Source organism: Saccostrea cucullata, unplaced genomic scaffold (genome assembly GCF_032062105.1).
Source record: "Saccostrea cucullata isolate Sc308-1 unplaced genomic scaffold, CSIRO_AGI_Scuc_v1 ctg62, whole genome shotgun sequence".
NCBI classification, from domain to species: Eukaryota; Metazoa; Mollusca; class Bivalvia; order Ostreida; family Ostreidae; genus Saccostrea; species Saccostrea cuccullata.
The window spans coordinates 367640-382558 of record NW_026937804.1 but is presented as its reverse complement, the minus strand read 5'-3'; the positions used below and the strand labels follow the sequence as shown (position 1 = coordinate 382558).

General features: G+C 34.0%; 1 pseudogene; it reads right to left on the bottom strand.

Moving 5' to 3' along the window:
• Positions 1–792: 792 nt before the first annotated feature.
• LOC134248863 (uncharacterized) lies at positions 793–9279 on the bottom strand (annotated as a pseudogene).
• Between the last annotated feature and the right edge of the window lie 5640 nt (positions 9280–14919).

The window sequence follows — 14919 nt, the reverse complement described above, 5'->3', positions numbered from 1 at the left end:
CATGTAGTTGAGTGTAACATTGAAAATTTTCACCCCTCGAAAACCACTGTCAACCTCGGCTGCGCCTAGGTTGACAATGGTTTTCGAGGGGTGAAAATATTCAATGTTACACTCACCTACATGCAATATTTATATAATGACGTTCATTCACCAACATGGAAATAAAATAATTAACTAACATGACATAATAATAATTCTGATAGTTTCAAAGACCAGACTTGTAGATATAATGGCTAGTCACGAAAGCCTAATTAAGGTTCCATCTTTAAGTTTCCTAGACATAAGTTGTTCGTTTTGCCTCCCCAATCTGCTCCTTTAAATAATGCATTCCTTGAACAAATACTACAGTAAGACTTTTGCAAGGTGGACTTAATTAAAATACTCGGAGATTACACAACTGAGTTCAGAGATTGCAATCTTGAATCACGGATATATGCACATTTGCACTGTTGACATAAAATTCCTTATGGATAAGGATGACGAGATGAAGCAATCAAGATATTATTCGACGCCTATAAAAATATCGGCTCAAGTACAACCTAAAAAATTCTTATGTTTAAAACTCTGCTCTTTACAGCATTATGAGTTGCAACTTTGATGTCGGATTTTTTTGTTGCAGAATTTTAAGTAACTACTAGTATTTCAGTGACAAAAAGAAATAACGTTAATAAACACCTGTTGTTCATATTTGCGATGAACTATTCATAAGCTTCGATTGAATCAAAAGTATGTACCCCCGGTACTTATTCCCTTTTTAAAGACTTTGAATATAACAAAAAAAGTAATACTTAATAAGAGCTCAATAAAATATTTATTTGCTACTCAGCAGTTTAATGCCCCAAACAAATCGTGTGTACATGTATATTACGTATAATTTGAAAAAAATAATTAAATGAATTTTATTACTACTCCTAAATATTTAATAAAGTTGTGGTTTACAATTTCTCAAAATACGTACACAAAATTAAGATTAAAGTATGAAATATTTGGTTTTACATAGCTTTATAATTATATAAAGTTAGTTGCTTGGTAGTCATTGCAGGCCTACATTCACACTAACACCAAATAATAATGGTTGATCCTCCAGTACAATTTAATCATAAGCAAATGATGTTCCATAGCAGGTGCAATACAATGTATGACTTCTATCATAAAATTTTAAAACATGCAATACTCAAATGGTTGTCCTACAGAATGACCACACATTGCTGGATTTCGTTCATTGTAGTTTTTATGAGATTACAGGGTAACACGATTTTATAAACCTTTCACCGCTTTGTGGAGAAACAAGAACACATATGAAGGAAACAAAATATTGACAGGACATATAACATAAAATATATTCTTTGTGTCGTTAACAAACAGTATGAGCCTATAAGGTGTGTATATGTGTACATAATTATGATTAATGATGATTATAAAAGTAAATAAAAAATGACAGTTCAGCATGCAATATCATAGATATACTATAACCATACAGACCTTGGGCACATACAAGTGTGTATATAAATATCAAACATATACACATTAACAAGAACATTGTCACAATAAACAATATACATGACCTTATATCTTTACCTTCCCAGACTAACTAGATATACATTCATAAAAATAATATACTGAAACATAATAAATTATATGGCATTCGATTATGGCACAAATGAATACATTCAACTCGTAAAAAATAACTTAACTAGGTGAGAATGGTTGATGAATGAGAAATTCTGTTGTCAATATTCAGATAACTGAGACTTCTAAATTCTATACATTTTCATAGATCTAGACTTTCTAACCCCCCCCCTCCCTGCTTCAACTTTGGGGGGGGGGGGTAGACTTTAATTTTTTACAGAATAAAAATACAATATTTTATTTCCAAGATACCAAGACATATGATAAACAAATTGCATAATTGCAATTTATCACCTAAATTTGGTAACGTACATATTTTTTAATAAGTCCTTCACATAAGCATACAAGAAAAATGGAAAATTCTTAATAAGCACCAATTATGAATGACAGTCTTTTGTGTAAAACCTTTAAAGCTATATAGTAAGCTGCCTATATGGATCATAACTCTAATGTCTTAATGGTTTCTTTTAAAAGTTTTAACACATAGATAAATGTAAGATACACACAATGGAAGACTTAGAGTGAAGATACAAAGATACAGAGCATTTGAAACACATCCACACAGACATAATGAAAACACAACAATATTGTTGAAATTAAAAGAAAAATATATATATGCTTGTATTAAATGTAAGATGAATCATCCTGTGTTACAAAAATAACACTAAATAATTTTAAATGTGAATTTTTTTAGATTCATTTACACAATCATAATGAAGGTTTGATGTACCCCTCCCCTTCAACATCAAATGCTAAAAGAAAAGTGTAATATTATATGATTTTCATACTAAAATGACATCAATATTACAATATTTATTGTCCTGTTCAATGATTTAGGAAGTTTAAAAGAACCATAAATTGGCAAATATCAGAAAATTTCTCCAAATAAAATAAACAACACCCTGTTACTTTTTTTATATTCTATTCAATACATGTATCCATTGCATTGAGTAAAAAAACATTCAATGCACAAAACAACTTCAAGACAAAGAAAAGTGAAAAATTTACAGCTTGATGCTGCTCAACACACACTTTTTGGCATAAAGCTTTTAGGCATAGTCTTAATAATTATGGATATAATGATTAATTTAACTCATCTTCACAGAAATATATCCCTGGGGAAAAAAAACTTTGCTACATAACTGTATTAATAAATAAATACATATTAACATAAATGGCAAATACTGGCAACAAATTTGTATCATGTTAACATTGAACTGAATTCTAATTTTTGATTAATCTGATCACATTCTTTAATCTTATTCAAGTAGGTTAAGATACTCTACAGGCGCATCAGAGATCTAAGGTTATAACGTATATGTACTCGCCTTGTCCTAATAAAACGGTAAACAAAGAATAACAGCACACAAAAAACGACTGTGAACCCTAACAAAACAGAGACCAGGGAGGGACCGTGTGGTCTTCCCAGGGGTTTCTCCCCTCCCCCCGCGGCAGTGACTGGGGGCTCCCCTCGGTCCTGTTTGTTGAGGTACTGATCTTTATCCTCCCTCTCTATCCTGTCCCCCTCTTCTCGCTGTTTCCTCTGGTTGTTGTCGTAGTACGGGTAATCTCTCTCGTCGTTTTTCTCCTCCTCCTTGTCCTCATCTTTGTAATCATCGTCTTTGTAATCCTCGTCTGCATAGTTATCTTTGTCTGGGTTACCATTGTCAAAACGCACCATTTTCTGGTCTGGATTTAACTTGCGATCTCGTTTGGGGTACTCCGGAGACTCATTCTTATCGTCGTAATAATCCTCGTTTAATTTCTGATTGGAATAATATTCATCTTTGTCATTTTTTCCATAAAGCTGTGCTGCCAGCACATTGTTATTTAATGCATCTGGTTGATTATAATCCTTTTTCAACAAGGTTCGATTTGCGGTGACAGAATTTTCCTTCTTTTTGAAGGGTGATTTGTCGATTTCTTTAGGTACATCATTAAGGGACTGGCCCATAGACAATGCGTAGGCGACATCTTCATTATCAGTCAGCGGTGTAATAGCAGACAGTCTGGATTTGATGACGGCCTCATTGTTGAACATGTCGGACTGCCCTGGGTAGATGAGATACCTGAGGTACATCACAAGGGCACCTGCTGCTACTGCTGTCTTGTGGGCCAGACAACCACCTGGTAAAATCATCACATAATAAATTATTACTAGTACACCTCGATACATGTTATATGGATTGTGACTAGAAATTCTTTTAGGCATTTTATTTTTTCAAGCAAAGACTCTTTCCTTTATTCAAAGAAATATAATACTCAGTAATTTAGTCCTAAGGGTTTTTTATTGTCACTACCTATGGAATATACAAATGTACAGTGTATATTAATTTTTTTCATAGAGCAAAGATTTGACCAGTCATTTACAATAATGGCACTTCAAAATAATATTTTAAGCTTTAGAATTCTCAAATCTTATGTATGAATGATGAAGAAACAGCATAAAGAACATCTTGATTCAAAGTCATGATAAAAATTAATTTATTTTCCATCTTCATCTTCCTTCTCTATGCTGAGAAAAAAAACTTTAACTGCACTAGTTATGGACCATATTTTGAAGGAGGAAGGGGGAACATTCATTTTTCAGGAGGATAAATCAAGCATCCTTGAAGAAAAATGATTGGAGGTACACATGTACTAAGCATTTAGGTTATGGTATGGTAATTTATAAGGTTCTATTCAGTAGTCCAAAATTAAAATTAGTTATATCAACTCCTCCCCAAAAAGAAACATTACATGTAATTCTAAATCCAATTATTCCATTAGTTTATCTTGCCAGAGAATTGACAAATAATTAAGAATCTGTATATAATTCCAAGTTAACATGAAATCTTACCTGAAAGTGCCTTCTCTGCCAGAAGCTTCCGACTTCTAAATGTTTCCGAGGAAGACCATGACAGCAGGCCCCTCTGTGGGGGTTTAGCTTTGTAACCTTGGGAACCTAAAGCTGGGGGCATCAACTTGTGTTTGATGCTGTCCTGGTTAGAGAACTGTTGTACTAGCTTTTGACCTCTTTGCACTACCACGCCTCTCTGTGAGATGTTAGGGTGATTCTGTGAGATAAACTTAAGGTTCCCTGGACTCGGTTTGTGATTATTTCCTTCTGTAGAGTCTTCTTCATACTCATAATCAGGATCGCCTTTATTCCCACTTCTTGGCATTGCGCCAAAGCAGCCATTTTCTTTCTGCCATTTTAGAATCTGTCTTAGGTATGAACTTGACAGGAACTCGTGGAAACCAATGTTAGGACAGATGAATTCTGAAAGTACACAGTATTTCTAATTATCTTTTATAAGGGCTTCAAAGGTAGAAACAATAGTGACATATAAAATACTGCTGCATTCAGGTGAGCTCATTAAGACTCTTTCTTTTTCTGTCTTAGAAATCTTCCATATAAATATAGACAGAGTAACTCATTAATGCTTACGCTGCTCCAGAAAGAGATCCTGAAATCTAGGGCGGATTTTGTCTTTGAGTACAACGTGAACGGTCTGTATCATCTCCAGGAAGTTATTGGTACAGAACTCTGTCTGGAAGTCTTCTAGTGAACTACCCTGCTTCTTAAACAGAGTGTCTACTGTGTGTGTACACCCTGCCTACAAAACAAAGGGAAACTACTCTAGTGAACTGCCCTGCTTCTTAAACAGAGTGTCTACTGTGTGTGTACACCCTGCCTACAAAACAAAGGGAAACTACTCTAGTGAACTGCCCTGCTTCTTAAACAGAGTGTCTACTGTGTGTGTACACCCTGCCTACAAAACAAAGGGAAACTACTCTGGTGAGCTGCCCTGCTTCTTAGACAGAGTACTGTGTGTGTACACCCTGCCTACAAAACAAAGGGAAACTACTCTAGTGAACTGCCCTGCTTCTTAAACAGAGTACTGTGTGTGTACACCCTGCCTACAAAACAAAGGGAAACTACTCTAGTGAACTGGACTGCTTCTTAAACAGAGTGTCTACTGTGTGTGTACACCCTGCCTACAAAACAAAGGGAAACTACTCTAGTGAACAACCTGCAGTCCTCTGGCTGAAATTGGTTGAGGGCTGATACAGAATGTGATGTGGAAAAGGGTATGTTTTATTATGTCATACCCTGTATAAAGGGAACCCTCAACCAATATAAGCCTTCAGGTCCTCATCTGCCTTGCTAATACAGTTAAACTCAATTATAATGAAATCAGTGGGACCTATGAAATTACTTCACTGTATCCTTAATTCGTTATATCCCTATAAGGAATTCATAAAATTTATATAGTCGGGAATTCCGAAAAACTTCCCTATATCCGTGAATTCACAATATCTGTGTTTGTACTAATGAGTTTTACTATATAACACTGTACAAATGTCTCAGGCTGATTTAGGATGTGGAAAAGGAAATGTATTATTCTTTATGTATGCTACAGAGCAAAATGGTAAAGAAGAAGAGTATAAATTTAACTCAGATACATGTAGGACCTACCTGTTCGGCCAGCATTGTCCACAGAATCTGTGTGTGTACAGTCCCTGGCTTGTCATCAGCTGGACACAGTCCTGAGTTATCTGACAGGACATTGATCTGTTCCCCAAACTGCCAGTCAGCTGAGTCATACACCGATCTGACCGGCTCTCTGTTAATCTCTCTGTAAAAGACGGCACAACCATGTAACAAGAGGCCCATGGGCCACATCGCTCACCTGAGTACTGTAGCTTAGAAAAAGTAGAAATTGGTTTATTATTGAAAAGTTAAAATCCAAAAGTAATCCCATGATCAATCATGGATTTGCTATTCTTCAAAGAATTTTCCCATATATTTCTATGTAAAACTTTGGTCGGCCTCATTTTGCCTTGGGGTCATGATTTGAACATTTGAATCTTCACTACCTGAAGATGCTTCCATATAAATATGATGAATAATGGCTTTGTCATTCTTGAGAAGAAGATTTTTAAAGAATTTTCCCATTAATTTCTATGTGAAACTTTGGTCGGCCATTTTGGCCACGCCCCACCCCCGGGGGTCGTTATTTGAATCTTCACTACCTGAGGATGTTTTCATATAAATTTGATGAATTATGGCTCTGTCATTCTTGAGAAGAAGATTTTTAAAGAATTTTCCTATATATTTTTATGTAAAACTTTGGTCGGCCATTTTGGCCCCGCCCTATCATGATTTGAACAAACTTGAATCTTCACTACCTAAGGATGCTTCCATATAAATTTGATGAATTATGGCTCTGTCATTCTTGAGAAGAAAATTTTTAAAGAATTTTCCTATATATTTCTATGTAAAACTTTGGTCGGCCATTTTGGCCCCGCCCTGGAAAAAACTTGGGAGAACGCTTCCATATAAATTTGATGAATTATGGCTCTGTCATTCTTGAGAAGAAGATTTTTAAAGAATTTTCCTATATATTTCTATGTAAAACTTTATTTTGGCCCCGCCCTACCCCTGGGGGTCATGATTTGAACAAACTTGAATCTACACTACCTGAGGATGTTACCCAGTTTCATCTTTCCTGGCACAGTGGTTCTTGAGAAGAAGATTTTTAAAGAATTTTCCAATATATTTCTATGTAAAACTTTGTCGGCCATTTTGGCCCCGGCTTGTCATGATTTGAACAAACTTGAATCACAATACCTGAGTTTATCTAAGTTTCATCTTTCCTGGCACAGTGGTTCTTGAGAAGAAGATTTTTAAAACATGCCACCAAATTTTCATTAATTCTGCCCGTGAGGGCTGGCCCTTCATACAAACTTGAATCCCCTTCACCCAAGGATGCTTTCTTTGTTAATCTCTCTTGAGAAGAAGCCGAAAAAAAAGTTTATAGACAGACAGACAGGCAGACGGTGTTCTTACTTGATAATTATCATAAATATATGGTTAAGTCAATGTGTGTGTACAAAACTGAAAACAAACATTTTTAAAAAAAACTATTGACTTAACATTTTTGAGTGACTTTGAATTCCTTCAAAATTGAAAATTTTTGTGTGGAAGTGATAAATAAAAAGATCTGATAAAAATAAATACCCCTACTCCCCTTCAAAAAAAAAAAAAAATGCTGAATACATTAGCCTTTCAGCATAATGAGTATTGCAAAAACTCTGCTACTACTGCATGTCTTAAAAGAACAAAGAAGCTGTAAATCTGCTGTAAATCTCCTGGTGACCTTTATGAAGATGGTACCTTTATTTTTAAGATAAACACTACGGTTCCACTGACTGCTGAAGTTTAGCGATCGTTGATTTTTCCATAGTTTCCATGGTCGACCAACAACAAAATGGAGTGCCTTGTAGTATTCTTCATCCCCTTTTCTTACGAAGCTCACTGCCTCCTCACTTATGCTGGTCGCTTCAACCTGAAGTTGTCGTATTCTGGCAGTGATGTCATTCGGAAGGCCACCAGTTCCAGCTTTATTAAATTCTTCTAACAAAACACCGAACTGACCTACATTTCAAAAATAATATTTAAACAAAATCTACCATCATAAGGCAATATATCTACATATTGTAGCAAGTAAAATTTCAGAAATAATGCTATCTAGTGTTTCTGTTTCATATACTTCACAGGTTTATCAGACCTTGGACATGATGGATATTTAGTTGTGTTGCTAATAGTACAATGAATTTATCATAATATCTCTCTCCTATATGGAGTAAAAGTAAATGTCTCAATAATTTCCATACAGCCCTTGTAATTATCATTTCAAATTTCTTTCAGAAGACCTCATTCAATTGTTTTTTGTTGGTTTAAGCTTTTTTTATAATCCGTGAAGTGGATTATAAAATGTAAACTGACTCAAACCAGGTTATACTCAAATAATTTGGCCAAGAATTAGAGTCATTCCTTAAAAAATAACAGAAAACCAACAAAAAACACTGAGGTCTTCTGAAGGAAATTTAAAGCCCATAAAAAATATAACTGATTTGATCTATTTGAAAAATATACAACTGCTTTCAACAAGAGACATGAACTGCACATGTTCATTCATCACAAATACAATTTACTGCAGGAAAGTATTGATCTCCAATATCACCTTACTATAACAGGTGGCCCGAGGTGGGTCATTTTCATTTAATGTACACACTGTTGATTTATACAAGCACAGCTGTTCACTTTTTAAAAAAATTCTAACGAATCACATCACAGGGGAACAATTCTATTGAAAATAATTATAACAACGTGGCTATACAGAATAATAATTATTAGCTGCAGACCTATAGATCTAAATATGTTTGAATTCCAAATCTACCCCCACCCCACCCCTAAAAAAAAATAATTAGGGTCCTATAAAAAAAATTTAACGAACATTTTATTAAAAATGTGTCTACATTGGCATTGAAGAAATTTTATAATTCTCTTCACTAAAAGATTTATGCTACAGATTTAGAGAATCTCAATATTTCTCGGATACGGTGCAGAGAGTAGACTGCCTGCTGAGGTGGTACCAATATGCCATTCTCAGATTCTGTGAATCTTTTACCTTCCAGAACTCGGAGACCATAGAGGCCATCGATGTTGAGCTCACGAAAAGTTGACTTGTAGTAGCGAACAAGACGTTCGATTGCTGATAATGTGTCTGTCAAAGCCTGCAACTTAGTGTCCACGGGAACAGAAAACGCAAAACTAAATGAGGCGAACAGAAGAAATCCTGAAAGTGCAGCCATCTTTAAAGTAAAATCTAAAATCTGTGCGAAAGGAAAATAATTTTCCGGATTTCAGTTAATAGGCCTATTGGAAAAAAAATGTCAAATATGAAGTTTTTTCTTATTTTTATTAAAAGTTATAGAATTAAAAAAAACGGTTATTTAAATCACAACTCAGGAGATATAATTGATAATGACTGAAATGAAAATAAAAAATCCACATCACGTCCGTCAGATACCAGTTACTTCTCTTTTCTCACAAATGTTTAAGATTAAAAAAAAATACTAGTAACAGCTTCGAAGTCGTTGTATGAACTACAAAAAATATTTTGTAAAGACAAGTTCAGTAAAGATTTTTGTTTTCCTTTCAGTTTTATTATCATATAAAAAAGCGGTGATGGAATATTGTTACATATAGACGGGAATCTAATGTAGAAAAATTTAGTCATCGCGTTATAAACTTCCTTTGTTAGCGGTAGTTTTTATTCAATGTTTTTCTCTATTGGATAAAAAGCCAAACATGGGTACAGATATGTCAGTCACTGCGATGTCTTTTAATTCTTTATAAAATTAAATAAAATAAAATTAGTCACATTGGTCTTATAAAATATCAGTTTGACTGAAACGAAGAAAAGAAAAAAAAAAACACTTGGCTGTGGCTTTCAGTTAGACATTTAGATAAATCGGAGACGTATTGTCTAAAATCAATTTTTATGTCGATGCGATATATCCTGGTGAGCTTGAGATAAAAGATACCACAAAGTCTTCACATCTGTTTCATATTTAGATATTTTACTTGAAAAAAAGACGTTGATGGTAATCTAACAACAAAGCTTTATGATAAACGCGATGACTTAATTTTTTTTAATTGTGAATTTCCCTAACTTATGCAACAATAAATCTTCATCACATATAGAAGGGGTTTATATCTATCAGTTGATTCGATATGCGAGAGTATGCTCTACGTATGAACAATTTCTCAAAATGAGGTAAATTATTGACAAACAAGTTGACGAAACAAGACTTTCAGCTCTTGTTTAAAGTCATCATTTCGTAAGTTCTATCGATACAATGACCTTGTCAGCAAATAAATTTATCATTGAGTCAAATGCTGATTGATGTTTCTCTTACTAATTGTTCTAGGCCATTCGATATACAAACTGAATTGTACGGATTTAATTTTGCTTTATTTCCCGATCATGACAAGGAACACACAGCGGGTGTGACCAGTCGGCAGGGGATGCTCACTCCTCCATGGAACCTGATCCCATCTCTGTTGTTTTGGAGGTCCATGTTTGTTCTGTAAGGAGTTGATCCTTACGTCGCGGGCTCGAGTCCCACTGTGGGGCGTGGAGACCGGTCCTTCGGATGAGACCATATAACCGTCACGTGTCGCAGTAGCAAGTGGTGGCATCTCCATATGAGTGAAAAATTCTCGAAAGGGATGTTAAGCAACATACAATCAATCAATCGATGAATCATTATCCCCGAGAAGAGGATGTGATTAGTCACTTACACAATATGTTGAAATCATCTTTTTTGGACTCTATAAAAACACACCAGCGACCTTAATAGTCAATAGCGAACTAGATTAAAAATCAACATTACCGCTACATTGCCAAAAATTTCAACTCATTACCGCAAATTTTGGCATCATTTTTCCATATGAGTGAAAAATTTACCGCTACATATCGATTTAAAGGGATGTTAAACAACATACAATTAATCAATTTTGGTTTGAATTGTAATTATTTAGCGTCATCTGAACAAGAGGTTTGTTACATGTGATTTATTGTTATAAATTTTTAAAAAATAAGACTTACACAATATTTTGAAAATTGTTTGAAATCAAAAGCAGCTCTTTTTATTGGTATTAGATTTAATTTTTTTTTTGTGTTTTTATGAAATAAAATTGTTTTTAATAATTAAAAAAAAATCCTGCTCAAAGTCCTACTCTTACCTCCCCGTGGTGAGCAGGGAAACAGGTCTAATGCATGTATAGGTTGTACTGTACACGTATTTATAAGTGTTGGCTAACGAAAGAGGCAATGTAGCGGTAATGTATACTTTTTATGTAGCGGTAGTGTAACGTTTTTTGTAGATTAAAAATCACCCGGATTGCACCAGAGAGTTAATTTTGACAGAAGCATTGTCATAACGATACGTTTCAATACTCAATATGATTATCATTTCATACAAAAATATGGCGTGTAAAACGTTGTTTTATTCGGCAATATGCATCACAAGATTTCGAACATACATGTACTTCACAAGATTTTGAATATACATCACAAGATTAAAGAATATACATCACAAGATTTTAAATATATATCACAAGATTATCGAATAAAGCAACTTTTTACACGCCAAACAAAAATGACTTTCCATTAACCATATATCTGGGAATTTTGACGATATTGAAAATCATGATGACTATGCGCATCAAATCATTTTGATTATCACGCACAATGCCATTCAGCTGCAAAATATAACAATTATACTCATTTGGAAATAATTTATTAAGAAGTTTTTATTTTCCAATCAAGGTTATTTCACTTAATTGTCTAAATTTCCACAAACAAATAAACACATTACAATATGACGATTAACTTCATGGTAAGCATAAGATATATACACTGTACATTTATCATATACATATAACATGTATGATAATATTTCAAACAAATAATTTAATTATTTGTGAATAACTCCTCATCAGTCAAAGAAATAGTTTCAGGTAATAGTCTCTCGCTACACCCTTTCAATTGTTACTTTGATTTCCTACTTCAAATGTGATTGTTTTCTTCAACAATTCTAGTCCGAAATGTCTGATGTTATCCAGGCTTTCTTTTTCTTTCTTTTTTTTTTTTTTTTAAAGATTTTGATATTTTATGTGCCAGGAAAACGTCAGAACTGACGCCATTACAAAAACTAGGAATTTCGACGTTTCAAACCGGAGTTCATTTTCGATACTTGGAAACCGAACTAAATGCAAAAATCAGAATTTATCAATAGCACAATTTGCCTATAGTACTTTTAAATATCGATGAAAAGAAAATATCACTTTTCTTGCAAGATTTAAAAATGTACTAAATGAAGGCAAATCTCGACAATCTGTTAAAATGTTTACATCGGATTGAATTTTTTTTTTATAAACGAACCATAAAAACTATATTGGTAAGTACTAAAAGTATTGTACTATCGATAACTTGTGAGTTTAACATTTAATTCGGTTCGCAAGTATCTAAAATCAACCAGAGAATGCCGACTGCGGTTGGGGCGGCGCATTCCCAGTTTTCGTAATGTCGCTGGTTTTGATGTTTTCCTGGCACGTAAAATATCAAAATCGTTAAAAAAAATGCCTGGAAAACGTCAGATAGCATTCCGGCAAAACCTTTTTAATAGGACTTGCAAATATGATAAAAAGTAGTTCCTAGATAGCAAGAGAAAAGTTCATGCAAATGAAACAAAAACCAGCAAACAAGTTTAATTTTTTTGAAAAAAAGGAAATTTAACTTTTTTTAATCTACAGAACCAACAACATACAATGTAAATAAATATAAACCTTTTTTTCATTTTCAGAAATTAATAGTAATAGTAAGCCTCCCCTGTTGACCAGTCATATTTCCCGTGAACCATTTATCTCGATCGGATAAAGGCTCTAGAATATAAAACACCAGACTTGTTTGGAAAAAAACAAGTTCAGTAAAAAAAGAAGTAACAAATATTGTATTCAAAAGCTAGCATTAACACTATTGTAAAACTCTCGGAATAAAAACCAAAATTCTCTGCAACAAACAAAACTATCTGGAGGACTGGTACAAAAATGTTTTATAGTCCATCAACGTGTTTCGTTATTCAGTAAGATTAAAAATAAAAATATTTTATAGTGTAGGTCTAATCATTAGGAAGAAAATGCGAAGATACTGAATGTACTCATACAGAGACGTCAATGCCGGTGAAGAGCTTCAAAGAACTATATGCGGTATTAACCAACATTTGCCCCCCAAAAATCAAACTTTGATGGAGTAATATTTAATTAAGTCCTTAAACAGGGGAGTATATGCTGACTTCAGAGCACTGAATAATTTCATAAGTAATGACGTCATATGTACGTAATGAAGAAAATTTCAGTTTTTTATGAATTTTGCAGAAAAATGATATTGAATTTTAAATAAAAGTAACATGTGTGTTCATAAATATTTTGATATAATGTGTATGATAATATCAATGAAATATGTCAATATTGTTCTTGAACACACATGCGCTCTATAAATTTTAAAGCTTGAATTGTTGAAATTTTGTCCATTTTGTCCTCTTTCTGAAAAAGGATATAAAATCGAACTAGTTTGTGACGTCAAAAAACAGAAATTGTGAATACACTGCTCTGGAACTATAATATTTTCTGTTAAGAGACATTTCAAAGTTTTCAAAATTTGACTTTTGTGGGGGCAAACATATGCAATATACCGCATATAGTTCTTTAGACCTATACTCGGCACTCAGGGCCATTGAGCAGTGAGGCATACTTTATCGTGCCAACGCCTACCGTGATACGGGACCTTCTTTTTTTTAAGGCCATATTCGAAAGACCCGTGACTGTCACTTCTATTTTTATGCAGAGAACATTCACTAACTAAGTTTACGTCTTAGGTTTGAGATTCGAACCCGGGTCTCTCGAAAACGATGCGAAAACGCTCTTGTAACCACTAGGCTACCGTGAGCAATGGAGAATATATGCATAATTCTACGATCCTGAATTCTACCCCTTTGGAACAAATTACGAGTATGTACCTGGAAATTGAAACAAATTGTGGTTTCTTCTTTTTTTCAAAGATAGACGTAATCCACGAAATAATGGAAATTTCTATTTACGTGCAAATAAGATAAAATCTTCGAATTGATTTATATGTAAAATTAACATGCTGTCCATTTTAATTGTAAAAAAAAAATCGAATAAAAATTGAGACAGTTTGGAGAAATTTGAAATAAAACCTTGACGGACATGGATCTATTTATCTTGCTCTCCCGTGTACATACGTACTAGTTAAACAAACAAAAATAAGGGACCCAGTGGATAGATTCTCATACTCATATCAATAGTAAAAACGAAATTTAGAGAAAAATAACCCTGACAACAAGCAAATATTTGACTTTTTCGACATCTCGGACACAGAACAAATTTCCGATTTTCTATTGGATGTCGTCGGTCAGTTCTGAGCAAACAATTCCTGAAGGCTTAGTTCATTAAATTTTGCACGACTGTTTAGTAGACAAATATTTGTACAAATTGTCTTATATAATTCTTTTGAATCCCGTTTTAGGTGGCTTTCGGTAGTATTTGGATAGGTCTCCAAAAACGATAACCACCGCACAGGGCCATGAACGGATGAACACAGGAAAATGTCCAATCCGCACAGATAAGCAAACAGACCCTAACGCCAAGGACAATGGATCTTCGTGCCCGAACGAAATGCGAAAAATATAATGAAGTATTTAAAAGCCTTTGTAAGGTAACACTGCTGAGTCAATAGCAATCTTTTCAGCACTATCACATGAACCCTCCTCTTTGCCCCTGTCTTTGTCTTTTCTACAAATTGTACGTACGTTCAACAACACGTTTTATTGACAAAGTAAAAACATATTACAGTTTCTAGGTTTTTCATA